This window comes from Megalobrama amblycephala, linkage group LG2 (genome assembly GCF_018812025.1).
Source record: "Megalobrama amblycephala isolate DHTTF-2021 linkage group LG2, ASM1881202v1, whole genome shotgun sequence".
Taxonomy (NCBI): domain Eukaryota; kingdom Metazoa; phylum Chordata; class Actinopteri; order Cypriniformes; family Xenocyprididae; genus Megalobrama; species Megalobrama amblycephala.
The window spans coordinates 34240809-34261164 of NC_063045.1; the positions used below are offsets into that span (position 1 = coordinate 34240809).

Here is a 20356-nt window from a genome sequence, read left to right on the forward strand (position 1 = left end):
TGAGAAAAATTCACACAGTCCAACAGAGGATGAGAGTCCAGGTTACAGTTCCATGGTACGCCATATGCACGCATTGCACTTCTCAACCTTAAATACAGAAAATAGGAGTGACCAGGAAGATTATAGCAGTCTCTCAGATCTTGAAAGAACCTTAATCCGTGATTGTTGAATAAATCACCCAGAACATGTACAACATGTACACAATTTCAAATTTCTTAAAAAAGATGACACGGTTATAAAATAATGGTAACACTTTATTTTAGGGTCTTTTAACTAGTTGCTTATTACTATTAGCATTCATATGGCTAAAATATTGGCTATTTATTAGTACTTATTAGTACTTATGCCTTATTCTGCATGACCTTATTCTACATTCTTAATCCTACCCAATACCTAAACCTAACAATTAACTATAATAAGCAGTAAATTAAGAGTTTATTGAGGGAAAAGTCATAGTTAATCGTTTATATATGTGTTCCCTATACTGAAGTGTTACCAAAATAATGTAATGTAATGTTAACCCATAAAGCTAAGTAGTTTTTTAAGTTTGATAATTAATCTGCTATGTCATGTTTATGACAGGTTATGATGTTTTGCTAATGTCAAGTTGTCATGACAAAGACACTGACAGGTTATGATGTATTGGTTTATGTCAAGTTGTCGTAACAAAGACATCTCAAACAATGTCATCTTTGCATTAAAAATGACATAATTGAGTGAATGACACTTAATGACAGTTGTCATAAACATTCATAAAACCTCCTTCATGTTCATGACACGTGTCATGTCAAGATTATGAAGGTGTCATGTCAGTCTTATGCACACCCCTTCAAGTAAAGTGTTACCGGAGGAATTTGGTAAGGGCTGGGAAGAAATCTGCCTCATATTTATTTGGGGAATAAACAGAGAAAAAAATTTTTTTTAAATTATACCATGATCCCGAAGCATATGTAAACCACCCATTTTCATCTCCCCCCGTTTCCTCTATTAGGAATGGGAATCTTCTGTTCTGAAGTATAACAACTCCTCTAGAAGCACTATTATGAGACGAGGAAGCTATCAATTTATAATGTCTATTCTGACACAGAGTTGCGTCGGAGGCCTTAAGGTGGGATTCTTGTATAAGGGCTATGTCATCTCGCTTGCGATGTAAATAATCTAGGCATTTTGATCTTTTTATGGGAGAATTCAAACCATTGACATTCCACGATAACACATTAAAATCCCTCATCCTGGAATAATCACAATATAAACAAACGAAAGGCTAAGGTAACCACGGCGACCATACACATCGACAATAAACCCACCCCTTCGAAACGCATAAATAATATTACAAACAAATACTGCAAACCCTGGTATTTCTAACAATGTAATGGTTAAACTGACCAAAGAACCAAATAACACACTAATATAGGCAGCATGCAGAGAGGTAAAACTCAGATACCAGCGTCCAGCACATCCAGATGTCCACCACAGCGATACATAAACTCATATCCCTACTTAAATAGCTAACACAGAAACCAAAAAGGCCGTGTTTAGTTCTTAGACATCTCTGCAGATGAGGCGGTATCCATCTCCATAGTGGCGCCTAGCGACGTGATGAACCTCTCAAGGTCTCCCGGGGATCTGAAAAGCAACTGCTCCTGGCCGTTTCGCACTTTGACTAGCGCAGGGTAGAGCAGGAATTGACTCAGTGCCTAGTTGTTGGAGACGTTTTCTTCCTTCAGCCATGGCTTTCCTTTTTTGAGATGTTCCCTTGCTGAAGTCTGGAAAGAACCGCAAGTTGCCCCCTTCGTAACTCAGCGATGATGAGTTTCTAGCTCCCTGCAGGATCGCTTGTCGGCCGTTGTAGCGGAGGAGCTTAAAGGGTTAGTTCACCCAAAAATGAAAATTCTGTCATTTATTACTTACCCTCATGCCGTTCCACACCCGTAAGACCTTCATTAATCTTCAGAACACAAATTACGATATTTTAGTTGAAATCCAATGGCTCCGTGAGGCCTCCATAGGGAGCAATGACATTTCCTCTCTCAAGATCCGTAAAGGTACTAAAAACATATTTAAATCGGTTCATGTGAGTACAGTGGTTTAAAATTAATATTATAAAGGGACGAGAATATTTTTGGAGCTCCAAAAAAACAAAATAACGACTTATGATGGCCAATTTCAAAACACTGCTTCATGAAGCATCGGAGCATAAATGAATCCGTGTGTAAGTAATAAATGACAAAATTTTCATTTTGGGTGAACTAACCCTTTAAAGATCAAAGTGCGCGCTTTTTTCCCGGAAGAATCCTCGTTCGCGTACAAACAGTGCGCTCGTTCAATCTCAATCGACTTCCCTTGAAGGGCCGGTATCCACTTCGGAATGTGGGTCTGCAAGAACTGGATTGCATTCCCTCCTTCAGCTCCTTCGCGCAGCCCCACCAGCCTTAGATTGTTTTGCCTAGACTTCTTCGTACAGAGATAACTTCTCCTGAAGCTCTTCTTGGCAGGACTTGCTAGCAATCGATTCCTTTTTAACATCTCGGACCGTGGCCTGCATGTAGTCAAATCTGTCGTTGAACGATTTTATGTCCATTTCCAACGAGTCCAGACACGTAGAAATCGTTGATAGCTCTTCACGAACAATTGCCGTCATGCTTAACTTTATGGCGCTTAGTTGCTTGTCTAGCATCTCGGCAATAGCGTCATGAAGGCGCTCGTCGTCTTTCAGCTTTTTCTTAGCAGGTGAGTGAAATAATTCCCATTTGGATGCCATCTGGAATTTCTCTAGAACAAGGGAAGTACTTGAAACTCGGCTAGAAACTTGGTAGGGAAAAATAATTTAGAAAAACGGACATCTGAGGCGGACCGTCAATATCATGCAGCCATCACCGTTCGTTGCGCATGCGCATCTCTGATCATGAAGATTTCTAATGGGCCGATACTCTAAATGTGAATGAGAAGTATGTGCCTCTACTGGAGAATGACTGAAATCTTGAGGTGGGTAAAATGGAGGATTGGGTTGCAACGACATGGCACACTCTGACTGGCGAAAAGGAGAATCAGACTGACGATGCTGCAAACCATAGACATTAGCACTATGGCCAGTAACATGTTGCGGTGAGACATTCTCACTATTAGGAGGTTCGGTATACTTTGGTGTTGATTGGCCTGAATTTAATTGGCTACCACCCAGCCTGCCTACTCTCTTTAGATGATTAGTAAGATCTTCGATAAGATGGCTATCATGACGTGCGTGCAGGGACTCATCCCTAGGGGGCACCAACGGAACATGTTCTGATTGACTAGGATTCTGATATTTCTGCTGTGAGACCAACATGCTAGTAGCTACTGGTGTAGAAGAAACTCCATCCTCTGCACTAAGAGAACACTGCGAAGGTGATGAAATCTGTGGCTGAGCTAAGACAGGAGAACTAGCAATTATATCTGAAATGCGTTGCACATCTTGCCGCAGCTGCTTGCTTTCCTCTCTCATTTCACGAATACAAGAGAGAACATCAGCATTTGTTACAGCATTAACTTGCTCATCTGCAAATGTAAGTTGCCTCTGAGGATAACTAACCTTATAGTCCTGAAGATACAACGGTTGTCGAGTTATTCTGTGTGGCCTGACCACCTCATCCTCTACTATTTTCTCTCTGGGTCTGGACATCATTGCTGAGACAGTTATAACCTCTGGCTCGAAGGACCATTAAATGTTTGAAAGGAACTGTATTGCACCAATTACTACTACGGTGTCAACCGTCTTAGAGAGTCGATTACCAATGGCCATGAGAGAAATGAAGAGGAGGCAGCTGTACTGAATTGTACTAATTTACTCCTTAAGATGTTGAATATCAATAATCGAATACACCGTGTACATATTTACCATCAAAGTAGATCACAAAATAGCAAATAAAATATACATATAAAGAGCGTAGGTCTACACAAATTAATAAACAAACAAATTGAATTATTGTAACAGATTTGGATTTCAAGGATACAGATGGAGGCTGAGTACAACAGTCTGTGTTGGTCACCACAGTTCTTTAAGACGTTCAGAAGTCAGGATAGCGTTGTGAAGCTGGTCGTTAAGCTGCAGTCTCAGGTCCCCCGAAGCACGATGAATCTTCGGCGATGAAGAATGCAAAGTCTATGATGCGTGTTATTGATTTATCCCGTTGCTGTGTATGACTCTAAAATGTGGTTCTATAATAAGCAAATAAACTTAATCAGTAACAGAAAACTGCATAAATGTGCGATGATGCTAACATCACAACACAATGGGCATTGAGCTCGCTCTTCAGTGAGAGCATTCATCCTCAAAGTATGCGGCTTGCAAGGGTGGGCGCTGAGAGGCTCGGCCCTCAGGAAAAATATGCTCTCATGCCTTCATTGTTACAGTATAGACACCGGAGACAGATGTAGAAGCAGTTTGGGGGTTTATTGAGACAATCAGCAGAGCAACAGGTAAATGCAATGATGGATAAGATGAACTTGGAGAAGAAAGAGAGGTAATACTGTCCTTTGTTTATGTTGCAGATGAAGGCGTTGGAGCTGGCAGACGGGAACACTCACACACACAGGTAGGTAGAGACACGAGGAGACCAGGAGACGATGGAGACGATGGAGAGTATGGAGACAGGTAAGTATCGTTTTGGGAGTCCTTGAGGTAAGCATACAACTTGTGTATAACGAACGAGACCGGACAATGTGTGTGTGTGAGTGTGGGGCTTAAGTAGTGAGGTGATCATGGTGATAATGAGTTGAAGGTGGCGGTGATCAGTACTCCGGTGATTGGGTGCGTGGGTAAGGGAGTGAGGTGGAACCTGACGTGTCTGTGACAGTACCCCCCCTCCCACGGCCCGCTCCTGAGGGCCGAGGACCCCGACGTCGTGGTGGTCGTCCTCGAGGTCGTGGGGCAGGTCTGTCTGGGTGGTTGGTGTGGAAAGTCTGTAACAGAGTAGGATCAAGGATATCATTCTTGGGGACCCATGAGTGTTCCTCGGGGCCATAGCCTTCCCAATCCACCAGGTATTCTAAGAGACCACCACGACGCCGGGAGTCCAGGATCTCTCGCACCACGTAAGCAGTTCCATCGTCCAGGATGAGTGGAAGGGGGGGCTTGGCGGCTGCCACGTCAGGTTCTGTGGAAGGAAGAACAGAAGGGTGGTGAGGTTTTAATAGTGACACGTGGAAAGTGGGATGAATTCTTTTGTACTGTGCAGGGAGTTGTAGTCTGTAGGTGACGGGGTTGATCTGTCGAAGGATGGTGAACGGGCCAATGAAGCGGGGACTCAGCTTCTTGCAGGGCAGGCGCATCCTAATGTCTCTGGTGGACAGCCAGACCTTCTGCCCCGGTTGGTAGGTTGGAGCTTGGGAGCGCCGAAGGTCGGCTGTCATCTTGCGCCTGCGCAGGGCTCTCTGCAGCTGGTGGTGAGCTGAGTCCCATACCCTCTCGCTCTCCCGGAACCAGTAGTCAACTGCAGGAACGTTGGAGGGTTCCCCGTCCCAGGGGAACAGTGGGGGTTGGAAACCGAGTACACATTGGAAAGGTGTTAATCCAGTAGTGGCTTGACGGAGGGAGTTCTGGGCGTACTCGGCCCAACCCAGGTACTGGTTCCAGGAGTCCTGGTGGCCGTGACAGAAGGTACGCAGGAAGCGGCCGATCTCCTGGATCTTCCGTTCCGTCTGCCCGTTCGACTGAGGATGGTATCCAGACGATAGGCTGACGGTCACACCCAGGAGGGAGAAGAACGCCTTCCAGACTCGAGAGACGAATTGAGGTCCTCTGTCAGAGACTATATCTTCGGGGATTCCATAGTGACGAAAGACATGGTTGAACATTAATTCCGCTGTGGTCATGGCAGTCGGTAGACCTTCCAGGGGTATTAGACGGCAGGCTTTGGAGAAACGGTCCACGACGACCAGAATGCAGGTGTGACCATCAGACTCTGGGAGATCCGTGACGAAATCCACTCCCAGGTGTGACCAGGGTCTCTCAGGAACGGGCAGAGGATTGAGCTTGCTGGTTGGTAGATGGCGTGGGCTCTTGGAGATGGCGCACTCCCTGCAGCCCTGCACGTACCTTCTGACGTCGCTGGCCATGTTGGGCCACCAGAAGCACTGTTTAAGCAGCGAGAGGGTCTCATTGACCCCCGGGTGACCAGTGCCAAGTGAAGAGTGAACGGAGTGCAGGAGTGGAGTGCGTCGTGTCCGGGTGATGTAGCGTAAGCCTTGGGGGCAACCCGGCGGAGTGCGTGAGGAGGCATTGGAGGAGGGTAAGGTCTCTTCTGACCATTCGATGGGGCTCACGAAGATGGTTTCAGGCAGGATAGGTTCAGGTTCGTCGTTCTTTTCCTCGGGGGCGTGGAGACGTGAGAGAGCATCGGCTTTAATATTCTTGACACCAGGGCGGTATGAAATTGTGAAGTTGAATCGTGAGAAGAACATCGCCCACCGGGCTTGACGAGGGTTGAGTCGCTTGGCAGCTTTCAGATACTCGAGGTTCTTATGGTCGGTTAGAACTTGGAATGGGTGGTTTGCCCCCTCCAACCAATGCCTCCACTCTTCAAGGGCGAGCTTGACAGCCAGGAGTTCGCGATCCCCGATATCATAGTTTACCTCCGCCGGGTTGAGCTTACGGGAGAAGAAGGCGCATGGATGGAGCCTACTTGGATTCCCCTGCTGCTGCGATAGTACCGCTCCCACTCCGGTGGTGGAGGCGTCCACCTCTACGACGAATGGTAGGTCTGGATTGGGGTGGACGAGGAGGGGAGCGGTGGTGAAGGCCTTCTTGAGCGACTCAAAAGCTTCTGTGGCAGGCTGGGACCAGGACAGAGACTTGGGCTGCTTCCGGAGGAGGTTGGTGAGTGGACTGACAATGGTGCTGTAATTCTTGATGAATCGGCGGTAGAAATTGGAAAATCCGAGGAAACGTTGGAGTTCTTTTATGGTACTTGGAGTGGGCCAGTTCTGGATGGCAGAGACCTTCCCCTCGTCCATCCGGATGCCACTGTGGTCAATCACATATCCTAGGAAGTGAACTGAGGGCTGATGGAACGAGCACTTCTCTGCTTTTAGGAAGAGATGGAACTGCCGTAAGCGCTTGAGGACCTCCGCAACGTGGTGGCGATGTTCGGCCAAGCTCCGGGAGTAGATGAGGATGTCATCAATATACACGAGAACGGACTTGTGGAGGAACTCCCGGAGCACCTCATGGATAAAGTCATGGAATACGGAGGGGGCGTTGACCAGGCCATACGGCATAACTAGGTATTCATAGTGGCCGGTGGGCGTGACGAAGGCGGTCTTCCACTCGTCCCCCTCGCGTATCCGGATGAGGTTGTACGCGCTGCGGAGGTCCAGCTTGGTGAACACAGTGGCACCGCGGAGATGTTCCAGGGCCGCTGGGACGAGGGGAAGTGGATACCAGAATTTCACTGTAATCTTGTTTAATGAGCGGTAATCAATGCAAGGCCTCAAGCCTCCGTCCTTCTTGGCCACGAAGAAGAAGCTTGAAGCAGCAGGGGAAGTAGACGGGCGGATGTATCCTTGATTAAGGGCCTCTTTGATGTATTCCTCCATGGCCTTCTCCTCCGGTACTGACAGGGGGTATATGCGTCCCCTGGACACTGGTTCACCCGGTAACAGATCGATGGCACAGTCCCATGGCCGGTGTGGAGGAAGCTTGGAGGCGCGTTGCGGGCAGAAGACGTCACTGAAGGGGGCGTAGTCGGGTGGAACTTCGACGGAGCGTTTTTCCATGGGACTTTCGATGGAGGTAGCGTTGATGGAGAGACTTGTTGAGAGAGGAGATCTTGGAATGGGAAGTTCTGGAAAACAGCCAGGGAAACAGTGGTCACCCCACTTCAGGACTTCGCCCGTGCGCCATGAGATGTTGGGATTGTGGAGTTCCAGCCACGGGCGCCCTAGAACCACGTCAGCGGTGGATTCCTCCAGAACCAGCAGATGGATGGATTCGGTGTGGAAGATACCCACGTGCAGTTGAAGGGGTCCAGTGACGCGTCAAATCACCTTGCGGCTCAGGGGTTTGCCCGTGATAGAGTGGACCTGGTAGTTAATCGGAGAAGGCGAGGTCTTAATCCCGAGGTGTCGACAGAGGGCGCCGGAGATGAAATTTCCTGCTGACCCTGAATCGAGGAGCGCCACCACTGGAATGGAAGCATTAGCAGCAGTAAGGTTTACTACAGTAGTGAGTGGTTTCATCTTTTGGATAGAGGGAATGATAGCACTCACCACAGGTCGAGGAGGACGGGTTGGGCATGTGGAGATGACATGCCCAGGAGATCCACAGTATAAGCATAGATTCAGGGTCAGCCTTCTCTGTCTTTCTGTGGGTGACAAACGGGAATTATCCACTTGCATGGGCTCGGGGGCTGGTTTTGGGGAGCTGACGGGTTCGGACCGACGGAGGAGAGGTGTTGTCTGTGACTGGCCCTGGTGCTCGAGGAGACACGACTGCATACGAGAACCCACGCGGATGGCGAGTTGGATGAATCTTTCAAGTCCTATGGAGTCCTCGTATGCAGCGAGATGCAGCCGCACGTTAGGCTCCAGACCTTGTCGAAAGGTAGTGATGAGGGCTTGTTCATTCCATCCGCTGGCTGCGGCGAGCGTTCTGAACTGCAAGGCATAATCGTTAACAGTCTTATTTCCTTGTTTTAAATTATACAATTTCTCACCAGTTGAAGAATCTGCCAAAGGTTTTCCGAAGACTTCTCTGAAGTGGGTAACGAATGCCGTGTAGGATTTGACAACTGATCCATTTTGAGTCCAGAGTGAATCTGCCCATTGTAGGGCCTTACCTTGCAGTTGGGAAATAATGAACGCTATTTTCGCCGTATCGGTGGGGTAGAGGTGCGGCTGCATCTCCAGGACCAGCTCACACTGAAGGAGGAATCCGCTGCAATCCTCCGCCGATCCTGAGTAGGGCGCCGGTTTGGCCATGGGACTGGCGGTGAATACCGGCGAAGTAGAGGTGACTGTGGCGGCGGTGGCAGCAGCGGTGGCTGGTGCTGGTGATGGTGACGGTGGTTGAGGAGTGAGTGCTCGCCGAACTGCATCCACGAGCTCCTGGAAAGGGTCTTGACGGCTCATGCTGATTGTAAGCTGTTATGGTCCGGTCTTCTGTTACAGTATAGACACCGGAGACAGATGTAGAAGCAGTTTGGGGGTTTATTGAGACAATCAGCAGAGCAACAGGTAAATGCAATGATGGATAAGATGAACTTGGAGAAGAAAGAGAGGTAATACTGTCCTTTGTTTATGTTGCAGATGAAGGCGTTGGAGCTGGCAGACGGGAACACTCACACACACAGGTAGGTAGAGACACGAGGAGACCAGGAGACGATGGAGACGATGGAGAGTATGGAGACAGGTAAGTATCGTTTTGGGAGTCCTTGAGGTAAGCATACAACTTGTGTATAACGAACGAGACCGGACAATGTGTGTGTGTGAGTGTGGGGCTTAAGTAGTGAGGTGATCATGGTGATAATGAGTTGCAGGTGGCGGTGATCAGTACTCCGGTGATTGGGTGCGTGGGTAAGGGAGTGAGGTGGAACCTGACGTGTCTGTGACATTCATAGCAAGAACGCTCATTCTCAATGAATGCTGCTTGCGGGGCAGCCCAGCAAGCGATGTGTTGAGAAATTCACGACGAAAGTTTGGTCACCAAATTACGTTGTAGTTACGTAACAGTCACGTATTTTGGTTAGCTGGGATAGGTCTCACCCGAGAAGGGGGAGAGCGTCATGTTATATTTCTCAATGAACGCGGCTTGCGGGGCAGAACCGGCAAGCAACGCGTAGAGAAACTCAGCAAACACAGCAGAAATATGCTCTACTAAACTGAGTATATAACATGTCTCACCCGAGTCGGGGGAGAACGTCATGTCATATTTCTCAATGAACGCAGCTTACGGGGACGGGACCTGCAAGCGACATGCATAGAGATTTGGAGAAATTCACTCGGTCAGATTGAAAATGTATCATGAGTCAGTAATATGTAAATATTGCTATGTATTTCACTACTGTATGGGATCATACAAAAAATGCCATATTTTAAATCTCAATAGCATTTGACAAGAATGATTTACTCCCAGCAAACACAGTACGTTGTGACGACGTCGTCAGTTAGTCGTCATTTGGTCAGGGTGACATTACTTTATGACAACGTTGTGAGGACGTCGTGGTAATGTTCCATTTTTTAGAATCTTGGCTTACGTTCCAGAAACGTTGCGGGCACGTCCTCAAAAGACGTCGCTGGTTAATACCACGGAGAACGTTGTAGCGACGTGGTCCACTGGTCTCCTGATAACTTTCCAGATTGCATTAAGCCAACATTATGTTTGTTAATATGGCATTTGGATATTATGAGTAAATTTAATTGATTCAAGCTTTTTAAATGAATCGACATATTCATAAAATATTTGCCAGCAAAACTACCTAACATTTTACTTAATAAATTGTGATTATTCATATGTTTGTGAACAAGAGGCACTGAATGACAACGTTGTGATAATAACGTTTTTTTTTTTTTTTTAAGAATCTTGGCTAACGTTCCAGAAACGTCGCAGGCACGTCCTCAAAAGACGTCGCTGGTTAATCCCACGGAGAACGTTAGCGACGTGGTCCATTGGTCTCCTGATAACTTTCCAGATATGTAACTTTTTGTGTTCAAAATTTACAAAAATTATACAATGGGAATGTACAACATGAATACATTTTCCAAACCGTGATTTTGTTGTACCCTGAATCATTATGGTACACCTAGAATAAGTGTTTATATTCTGACTATTTTAGATCAGTCTGGTAGGAACCGCTGCGGAGTAGCACAAATACCTGCGTGACTCGTCATAGACAAAGAGTGCCCCAGGGATGACGCGTTTTTGTAGGCCAACCCGGAAGTTAGCGGCGCATGGGTTCCCTCGATCGAAAGCCTATGCATTTTTCCCATAGACTTTTGGAAAATCGCAGAAAATAAGCTCTGTGTTTAACAAAGGGTTATGACACTTACACGTTTTGTCTATCAAGATAATCTTTACAAGTTAACACAACATTTATAGATTTTGAAGCCTAAATAAAGTCGTCAGATATAAAAGGCTAACAGTAGGCTATAAACAGACTACAGCACACCATGGTCGCGGATCAACGTCGTCACCACCAAGCTTCCTCAAACTGTATTTAAAAAACAACTTTATTTACAAACATGCTCGCTGATTATGATCTGTGCTGTTATGAATACTTATCCACTTTTTCATGAGAAACGCTGTCCAAATGTCCCGTTTTTAATGATGATGTCTAAAGTCCCCGCCAAAGGAAGTAGTCCCTTTTAGCAATTTGTTAGCAACCGCTGATTTTAAGACACAGTAAAAGTTTAAAAAATCACAAATGGGTTATAACTGGTGTGTTTTATATCATAGATCAAAACGTTAAAGTATTTAGAGGCTTTGTTAACCACAGACCTTATTTCAGGCAATTTAGCAAAAACCCATTCAAAAAACCCATAGACTTTACGGCGTTGGAACCGGAAGTCCAAAAATGCTAACTCGCTTCCGGGTTTTGCCTACAAAAACGCGTCATCCCTGGGGCACTCTATTAACACAGAGAAGTAGCTCCGGCTACAATGTTCTTCCGCAAGATGCATGCCGTTCTGTTTAACCATTAGAGCTCCAAAAGTTACGGACTTGTTTATATATTATATGTTGTGTTTGTGAATGAAGGAGATTTATTGGATGGGGTACGCGCGAGACAAATTCTAAATTTTAAACGAGCAAGTCAAACGGACTTTCGGAGAATCTGAGTACTGCGCATGCGCATCATTTTGTTCTATAATAACGGTCGACTTCCAGCAGACGGACACGGAGTAAAAGGTAAGCCCTACAAATCTGCTTTGATTCATCGTTTTTGCCCATGTGACACTAAATATCACTTGTAATGAGTAATGTTAGTGCAGTGTTTCTGGTTTTCTAAATTTATTTCATAAATAAATTCCGTTTGGTTAATGTGCACACGATCGCTGTCCCCGTGAGGCGGTCTGAGGTAACGTTAACGTTAAAATCTGAGACGCAGTTTTATATTTTTATTTTAGTTATTTTAAGTGTAACGTTAACTGTTTAATGCTATAAACCGCAGAATAATTACTTATATTCGTTAAACGGCAACTGTAGTAGAGTGTTTGTTCATTTTAGACCCTGCCTCCCTGAAGCTCACAGGAACCATATTGAAAATTCAATAAAATCTGTATAAAATGGTTAATCAGAGACATGATTAATTACTTCACGATTTGTTAACTTAAATTCTTTGTAATGATGGCCAATGAACCAGCCAAATCAATGATTTAGAGTTGTTTATAACAAAATATTCTTTTTTTTCGCCACTTACTGGTTTAACGGTAACGTTATGTGTGAGTCTATTCATTCCTATAAATCTAACAAACTTTTTATTTTCAGCAGCTGGAGGAGAGACAGCCTGTGCAGCAACAACAAGACAACAATGATTATAAGCAGGGGTGGGTATTAAATTAGTTTCTGACTTGTTCAGTACCAATAGATATAAGGTCCTGGACTAGTGGTGCTGCTATCGGTATGTATGTAACGTTCAGTCATTAATTACCCTTTATATACAACCACATATCATTCAGATAATCTCCAGGGGGACTGCACTGGTCCAGGATCAAAAGATCATTCATCATGCAGACCATGTTCCAGGAGAAGCAGTGTATCCTGGGTGAACAACTATGCCTCATTTTTCCAATATCACTAAGACTAAATGGTAAGACTAAATGGATTTAAAGTGATTTCAATCATGGGTCATTTGTTTCAGGTCTGCTTGATCATTTTGTTGTCCTGGATGTGAGAACATGGTCAAAAGGTGTGTCAATCAGCATCCAGCCATAAAAGCAGCCTTCTCGTTAAAAGGCTCAGGAGGACAAACAGGTAATTCACAGGGTTGAATTTCACAATTCAATTACTCACAGAGACAAAGAGATGTTAATAATTCTGAATTTGAGGGGTCAGCAATTTTACTATTTGATACATTTACACTTTTTATTTAACGCAGAATGAAATCATTGTGATTGATGAATCTGAATATAGTTGATGTGTTCATTTATTTAGAAATCGGATTTGATATTTTAAAATACACTGTCTGTCCAAAATTACAGACTTTCCTGCTGTTGGTGCATATTAACCATCATCCTGTCATTGCTTCTTTTCTGTTTCAAAAAGCAGACTTTATATTTATCATTCCAGGTCCTGATTAGGAGATGCAGAGAACATGAAGCTATGTGCCGTGCTGCTTATATTTATCAAGCAGTAAAAATGCTTAAAACTAAACAGAAGCATTTTGAAATTTTATAACAACAGTAATTTATTACACTGCATTCATTCAACAACAATGGTTAGTTTTGTACGTCATTGCGTCATTTCTACATCATTCCACATGCTTTACACTTTCAAATTTCAGTTTTTAATCTGATCAAATGTTTACATGTCCTATCGAGCAGATTAGGAAAGGTTTAAACCACCCCTTACAATCAGAATTAAATTTTAAAATCTGATTTGGCAAATTTATTCTGAATGACATGGTTGCATGTGACTTAAAGGGATAGTTCACCCAAAAATGAAAATTGTCATCATTTACTCACCCTCAGCTTGTTCCAAAGCTGTATAAATTTCTTCTGTTAAAAACCACCATTGACTTCCATAGTTTTTTTTTCTACTATGGAAGTCAATGTTGGCCCAAAGCCTGGTAAAAAACTTTTTTTTTAATATGCTAATTTATATAGCTTTGGAACAAGCTGAGGGTGAGTAAATGATGATAGAATTTTCATTTTTGGTGAACTATCCCTTTAATTTGACTGTGCAACCAGTCCGATTCAGGGACGTGCACAGGGGGGTTGCCCATATGCCCTTCTCGACTCACGTTGCCCTTCCGAGGTGGAAAAAAATAAATAAAAAAATCGTACAATGGATGCAGAATTTCACGTAGGCCTAGATAAAAAAAAAAAAAAAAATTGCAAAGCCTCATTCACTTCCATATTCGGGCACCCGTCCGAAAGTGAAAGTCAGTAGGGGAAGGGCAAACTCTGTTTACGTGGCTGCAGCGCTGCACGCGACCGGCACCTGAGCTGAGCCTGCATGAGCGGCACTAGAAGGATTGTCGCGGTTGTCGGGTGAGACGACTTAACGTTGTCGGAAAGGTGAGTAAGGTTATAATCGTTAACGAAAACGAACGAAAAAACGAAAACTAGGTGGGAAAACACATCGTCGTTAACTGAAATAAAAATATAAACGAGGCATTACAAAAAAACGCTAACTAACCAAAACTGTAATGTGTGTTTGGCAAAACTAACACCCCCTCCCCTCCGTGCACACCGCGCCTCCATGAGAACGAGTGTTGGAAGCAAGTTCGCGAAAGGTTGGTATCTCGTGAAAACCTTTACACAATCACACATTAAAAAGTGGTATAAAAATATTTTTAATTCTGAATATAACTTTGTCAGTGTGTTAATGTCGACCCGAGAAGCGATTGCTACTTTAGAAAGTTAACTAGACGCAAGTTTGAGGTAAAATGCACTTGGGTTGTCGATGTCAAAACACTATTTAAGCTGTGATTCAAGTAAAGAATAATTGACGACGGGCCGTTGAATTATTAGAAAAATAATGCACACCTGAGGTGGTGATTCGTCACGACTCGAAGCAGAGTCAATTATTCCGCTTATACCATGGTTACCACACCTCAAGACATCGATCCGATGATATACTTAAAGGGATTAGTTCGGTTTTTGTAATCGCTATTGTGGGTAGGACTATTTCTTCCGCATCTCATGTTATTCTCAGTCCTTCATATAGCCCGTGAGATTTTTTTTGTTTGTTTTTTTTGGGGGGGGGTAGCAACTGAGCAACCTTTTTTTAGGTCAGAGCAACTGCCCCTCAAAATTCCTGTGCACGTCCCTGGTCCGATTACAAATTAATTATTACCCACTGAGCAAATTACGTCCAGAAGACGTCTTTTTGAGGTCTTGTCTCAGGTTGAAAAGACGTCCACTGAGGGGCCAGAATGAAAGTTTTTATGACGTCTTTTTTTGACGTCTTCTGGACATCCGATATAGACGAACACGCAGAATCACCAAAGGAGAAAAATCACAATTTTTAAGCCACCATCGTGGAGATGAGTGTTTGCTTTAGTTGGGCTCTTGACCCTTGCCTCATTAATATTAGAGTTTGTTTGGGCTGTTTTAACTGAGTCAAAACAGCCAGACAAGCAAAGAGAAATGATCAGGTGTTGGTTATGTTTTCACATAATCATTGTTTGACCTAAATCACTGAACTCATGAAGAGCCCAATCTCTGAGTTAGATTTACTTTATTGATTACAGCAGCACTGTGATTCTAAAGCACAAGATCAGCTTTATCAATATAATATAAAGGATTTCACATGATAAAAATTTTTTTCTCTTAGGCACACACAGACATCAAGAATCAGCCTGTGAATCTCAATGACGGTGACAAGCAACATATTCTGATCAACAGATCAACTCTGGACATTAGAAAACAAGCTACTAAAAAGTCACATAAACAGAACAAAATAAAATATGAGAATAAAGGAAATTACTAAGACAATTCAGCTCATAATTTATTCATGCAGCAGTGCATGATGGGAGCCATGGATGAATTTTGATTGGTGGCTCCCAGAATGCACTGCAACATGCTTTTTGATGGTCACCACTGTTGAGATTCACAGGCTGATTCTTGATGTCTGTGTGTGCCTAAAATAAACACTTTTTTTTTGTTGTTCAACACACCTTTTCTGAAATCATTTGAATCATATTGTAAAAGCTGATCTTCTGCTGTAAAATCACAGTGATGCTGTAATCAATAATGTAAATCTAACTCAGAGATTGGGCTCTTCATGAGTTCAGTGATTCAGGTCAAATAATGGTTATGTGAGACCATAACCAACACCTGATCATTTCTCTTTACTTGTCTGGCTGTTATGACTCAGTTAACTGCCCAAACAAACTCTAATATTAATAAGGCAAGGGTCAAGAGCCCAACTAAAGCAAACACTCATCTCCACAATGGTGATTGTGATTTTTCTCCTTTGGTGATTCTGCGTGTTTGTCTATATCGGATGTCCAGAAGACGTCAAAAAAAGACGTCATAAAAACTTTCATTCTGGCCCCTCAGTGGACGTCTTTTCAACCTGAGACAAAACCTCAAAAAGACGTCTTCTGGATGTAATTTGCTCAGTGGGTAGGGTCCATGTAAATGCAGCTATTGTATAGTCCCAAATTATACACAATCACATCACATAGGCTGCTTGGCAACCCTATAACTTTTTTAAATCTGAAGCTATAGCAGCAACATTGGCTGTGTTTACATGGGCTCTAATAATCAGACTTTAATCAGACTAGTAGCACAGATGGAATAAAAAGTCACATGTAACCACGTTAGTTGAAATGAATTGGCCGGGTCCAATTGACATTTCATTCGGATTGAAAGGGCATGTTTAAAGCTTTTTTAAAATCTGTTCGATACTATCAAATACAATCCAAAATCTCCTTCCACTCATCATCTCATCCACAAGCTTCTTGTTTTGGGCGTTGAAAGGGGCATTTTTACTGCTTGATAAATATAAACAGCATGGCACAAAGCTTAATGTGCTCATCATCTCCTAATTAGGACCCATAATAGATAAATGTTAAAGCAGAACTAAGTAACTTTTTTTACCTTCATAAATAGTTTTCTAAGTCCTTACGATGGTTAATTGACTTGTAGTGGTGTGTTTGAGTCGAGCACTAACCCCCTCTGGCACGTCTACGCCAGAATACAGCACTTGCAACTTGAGCTGCACCGACCCAAAACAATCTCGCCTCATGTTCACGTTCACGCGAGAGTGACAAAATGCTTTACGGTAATTCAAAAACAATGTATATTATGACTTTATAAGACAATTTCGAAAATTACCCACCTCCATCGAGATTTCTTGTACTGTATTTGCAAAACTACTGCGCTGGTGAGCGTTGTAGTCGTTGTAGTCCAGAGCTGCGCTTGGAGTATTTACGACAGTGTGATTCACTGAAAGAAACTGTAGGGGGAGCTTCGCAAATCTTACTGAGTTCCGCTTTAAGTCTGTGTAAGCTGTGTAGTGCAGTCGTGCAATGTACTAAGAGCTTTGACATGATTACCGGGTTAACTAACTTGTATGCAAGGGCTCAAAAACTACTGAGTGTTCGAACTTACACAGTGTACGCCTGCCTAAAGGGTTAGTTCACACAAAAATGAAAAAAAAAAAAAAAAAAAGACTCACCCGTGTCATTCCGAAAATGCAAGAATGTGTTGTTCATCTTTGAAACATAAGTGAAGATATTTTAATGAAATCTGAGAGTTTTCTGTCCCTCAATTTACAGACCATGCAACTAATGCCAAGTTCAGACTGCACGATATTCAAAGTAGTCGGGTCACTGTTCTTTTCACACTGCATGACTATCTTGGCCAGCATTCAGTCGCTGCTGCGTTCATACTGCACGATGGATCGGCAACAGAAGGTTTCACACTGCATGACTTTACAATAGGAAGAATCGCAGACAACTCTGTCTGGCACGCAAACAATGTTTCACAACCAAACACGCGAGATGTGACAAGGAAACAACGCAATATCATGCGTGCCGGAGTTCTCACATGAGACTGGGATTATTATTAAAAACGGTAGCCCGCAAGAAGCTTGCAATACGAATTGCCTGTGCGCTGATTTGCAGTGAAAACAAGAAAAAGAAAAGAAGAATATGGAGGAGGAAATGGTTGGGGAGACGCGAGGAACAAGGATTGTGTGTTCTGCAACGAGAGTGGTCTATAACTCCTCCCCGAACTCCCTGCTGCTCTGTATCTTGCTCTCTCATTGGCTGTTGGTCATCGCCGATCTAGTTTTCAGTCAGAACACTTTTCACACAGCAGGATTTTGAATTGCCGACAGGTCCAGATATTTAGCATGCCAAATATCTCACGGGCGTCGGCGATTCTCTGAGATCGTGTCTTTGCTCATTCACACTGCGTGATTGTCACTCTTGTGAACGAGCACCGATTTTGCCTGTGATTTCGGGCATTTGTCGGCGATTTCTCAAAACCTGACGGCGAGCCAAAATCAGGGCTAAAATCGTGCAGTCTGAACTCGGCTTAACACTTTGACACATCAAAAAGTTCATAAAGAGATTGTAAAACTGATCCATATGAATGGAGCAGTTTAGTCCAAATTTTCTGAAGAGATTTGTTTGCTTAATGGAATATACAGTTTGAGTTTAGACTTTTATTCACATATAAACATTTACGAACATAAATGGAAGCTCAACTGTACTTGTTTGTATATGCACTTGTGTATTAAATTTGTTCATTATATAAAGTGATCGAGTTCATTCAGAAAATTTGGACTAAACCTCAATTCATTAGATTAGATTTACGAGCTGTATGAACTTTTGTTTTAAACATCAAAGTGGCAATTGCGTTGACTGTCAATGGAGGGACAGAAAGCTCTCAGATTTCAGTAAATTATCTTTATTTGTGTTTTGAAGATGAACGAAAGTCTTAACAGGTTTGGAACGACATGAATTCATGTCATGATAAAAAGAAATAATGTTGAAACTTACAATATATACATATTTTCATGATTTCAAAATACTATCAAAAATTAAAAAAAAAAAAACTTCACAATTGCAATTCATTTAAGCTACATGAAATATGCCCTTATTTTTTTCGTGCTTTCATGTACAGAAAGATATATTTTTTGAGGAGGCTGCAACAACGACTAAAGCCAGGGGCACACTTAACGACTGTAAGGCCGATTATAAATGTAATTTGATACTTTCAACTGATCTTGCCCAAACACGTCGGGTCAGAGCCAGCTGCGTTCAGTCTGTTTATAATCTGTAAGTATTTAAATCCACTTCAGTTGAAGGAAACAGTTTTTAAGTGTGTTGATTTCAGTCTTAGAATGTTTCTTCTAGTCGTTCAGTGTGTCCCCAGCTTGAAGGAGTCAGCAGTGAGGGAAGTAATCGTAAGTTCTTTGAGAATTTGTGCACTGTTTATTATCTAAATGTAATAATGTACACTGCCAGTCAAAGATATTGAGATTTGGAAGATGTTGCAAAATGTAATTTATTCCTTTGATGGAAAATTTTCGGCATCATTTTTCTAGTCTTCAGTGCCACTTGATCTTTGTTCATTCTAATATGCTGAATTGATGCTCGGACATTTCTTTTGAAATGTGCTGCTTCATATTGTTGTGTTCTTGAGCATCAAATCATCATATTAGAATGATTTCTGAAGGATCATGTGACACTGAAGACTGTAATGATGTTGTAATGATGCTGAAAATTCAGCTTTGATCACAGGAATAACTTACTTTTAAAAATAGATTAAAATAGAAAACAGTTAATAGTAAAACTATTTTAGAATATTAAAGTAAAACTACTTCACAATATTATTATTTTACTGTATTTTTTTCATCAAATGCAGCCTTGGTAAGTAGAAGAGACTGCTTTCAAAAGTAAAAATGCAACTTCTAACAATGTAATTCAACCTTTCAGCTGCCAGAGGAGGATGATGATGGCAGTGGTGACCGAGGTGACTGTGCAGCTCAGGATGAAGAAGAGGAGGAACATGTAAGTTAAACATGCTTTCCTCATACCTTTCTAACAAACAAAAAACCTACAATAACTACTACAATAATTTTTTTTTTAGCTTCCAGTTTGCCAAAATCCAAAGTGAATATATAGATACCATCCTCCTATATCCTTGCCTCAGAAGAACCTGAGAAAGACACTCTTCCTCTTCTCTCACAGCTCTCCATCATCTACCTCTACAACACTGTTGGAAAGAGTGTTCTACACAGCTGAGGACACAGTAATGAGAGATCTCAAATTCTTCCTGAGAAAGTCCACATGTTCATTTTCTTGAACAAAAACTGTACATGTATTTTTAGGTGGGCCAAACTATTATTTGAAGAAATGCTAAACATTTCTATATTGTTCTTTATACATATCTTTTACTCTTTATGAATGTCATCTTCTGGATTTTTTTTAGCTTTTGAGAAGCTCAAGGACTGTATATCTTTGGTAATTGTGATATTGTCTGGCAGTAAAGCAGTATTAAAGGTGCCCAAGAATGCTTTTTCACAAGATGTAATATAAGTCTAAGGTGTCTCCTGAACGTGTCTGTGAAGTTTCAGCTCAAAATACCCCATAGATTTTTTTTAATTAATTTTTTTAATTGCCTATTTTGGGGCATCATTAACTATACACTGATTTTTTTCAGCGCGCCGCCCCTTTAAATCGCGTGCTTCCTGCCACACGAG

General features: G+C 42.8%; 1 long non-coding RNA gene across 1 annotated transcript; it reads left to right on the forward strand.

The window, feature by feature from the left end:
- Positions 1 to 11599: 11599 nt before the first annotated feature.
- Positions 11600 to 19846, forward strand: LOC125262868. The gene is made up of 6 exons (XR_007183647.1): positions 11600 to 11878; positions 12458 to 12516; positions 12649 to 12734; positions 12831 to 12943; positions 19590 to 19664; positions 19744 to 19846. It is a non-coding gene; the product is annotated as an uncharacterized LOC125262868 (long non-coding RNA).
- The last annotated feature ends 510 nt before the right edge of the window (positions 19847 to 20356 follow it).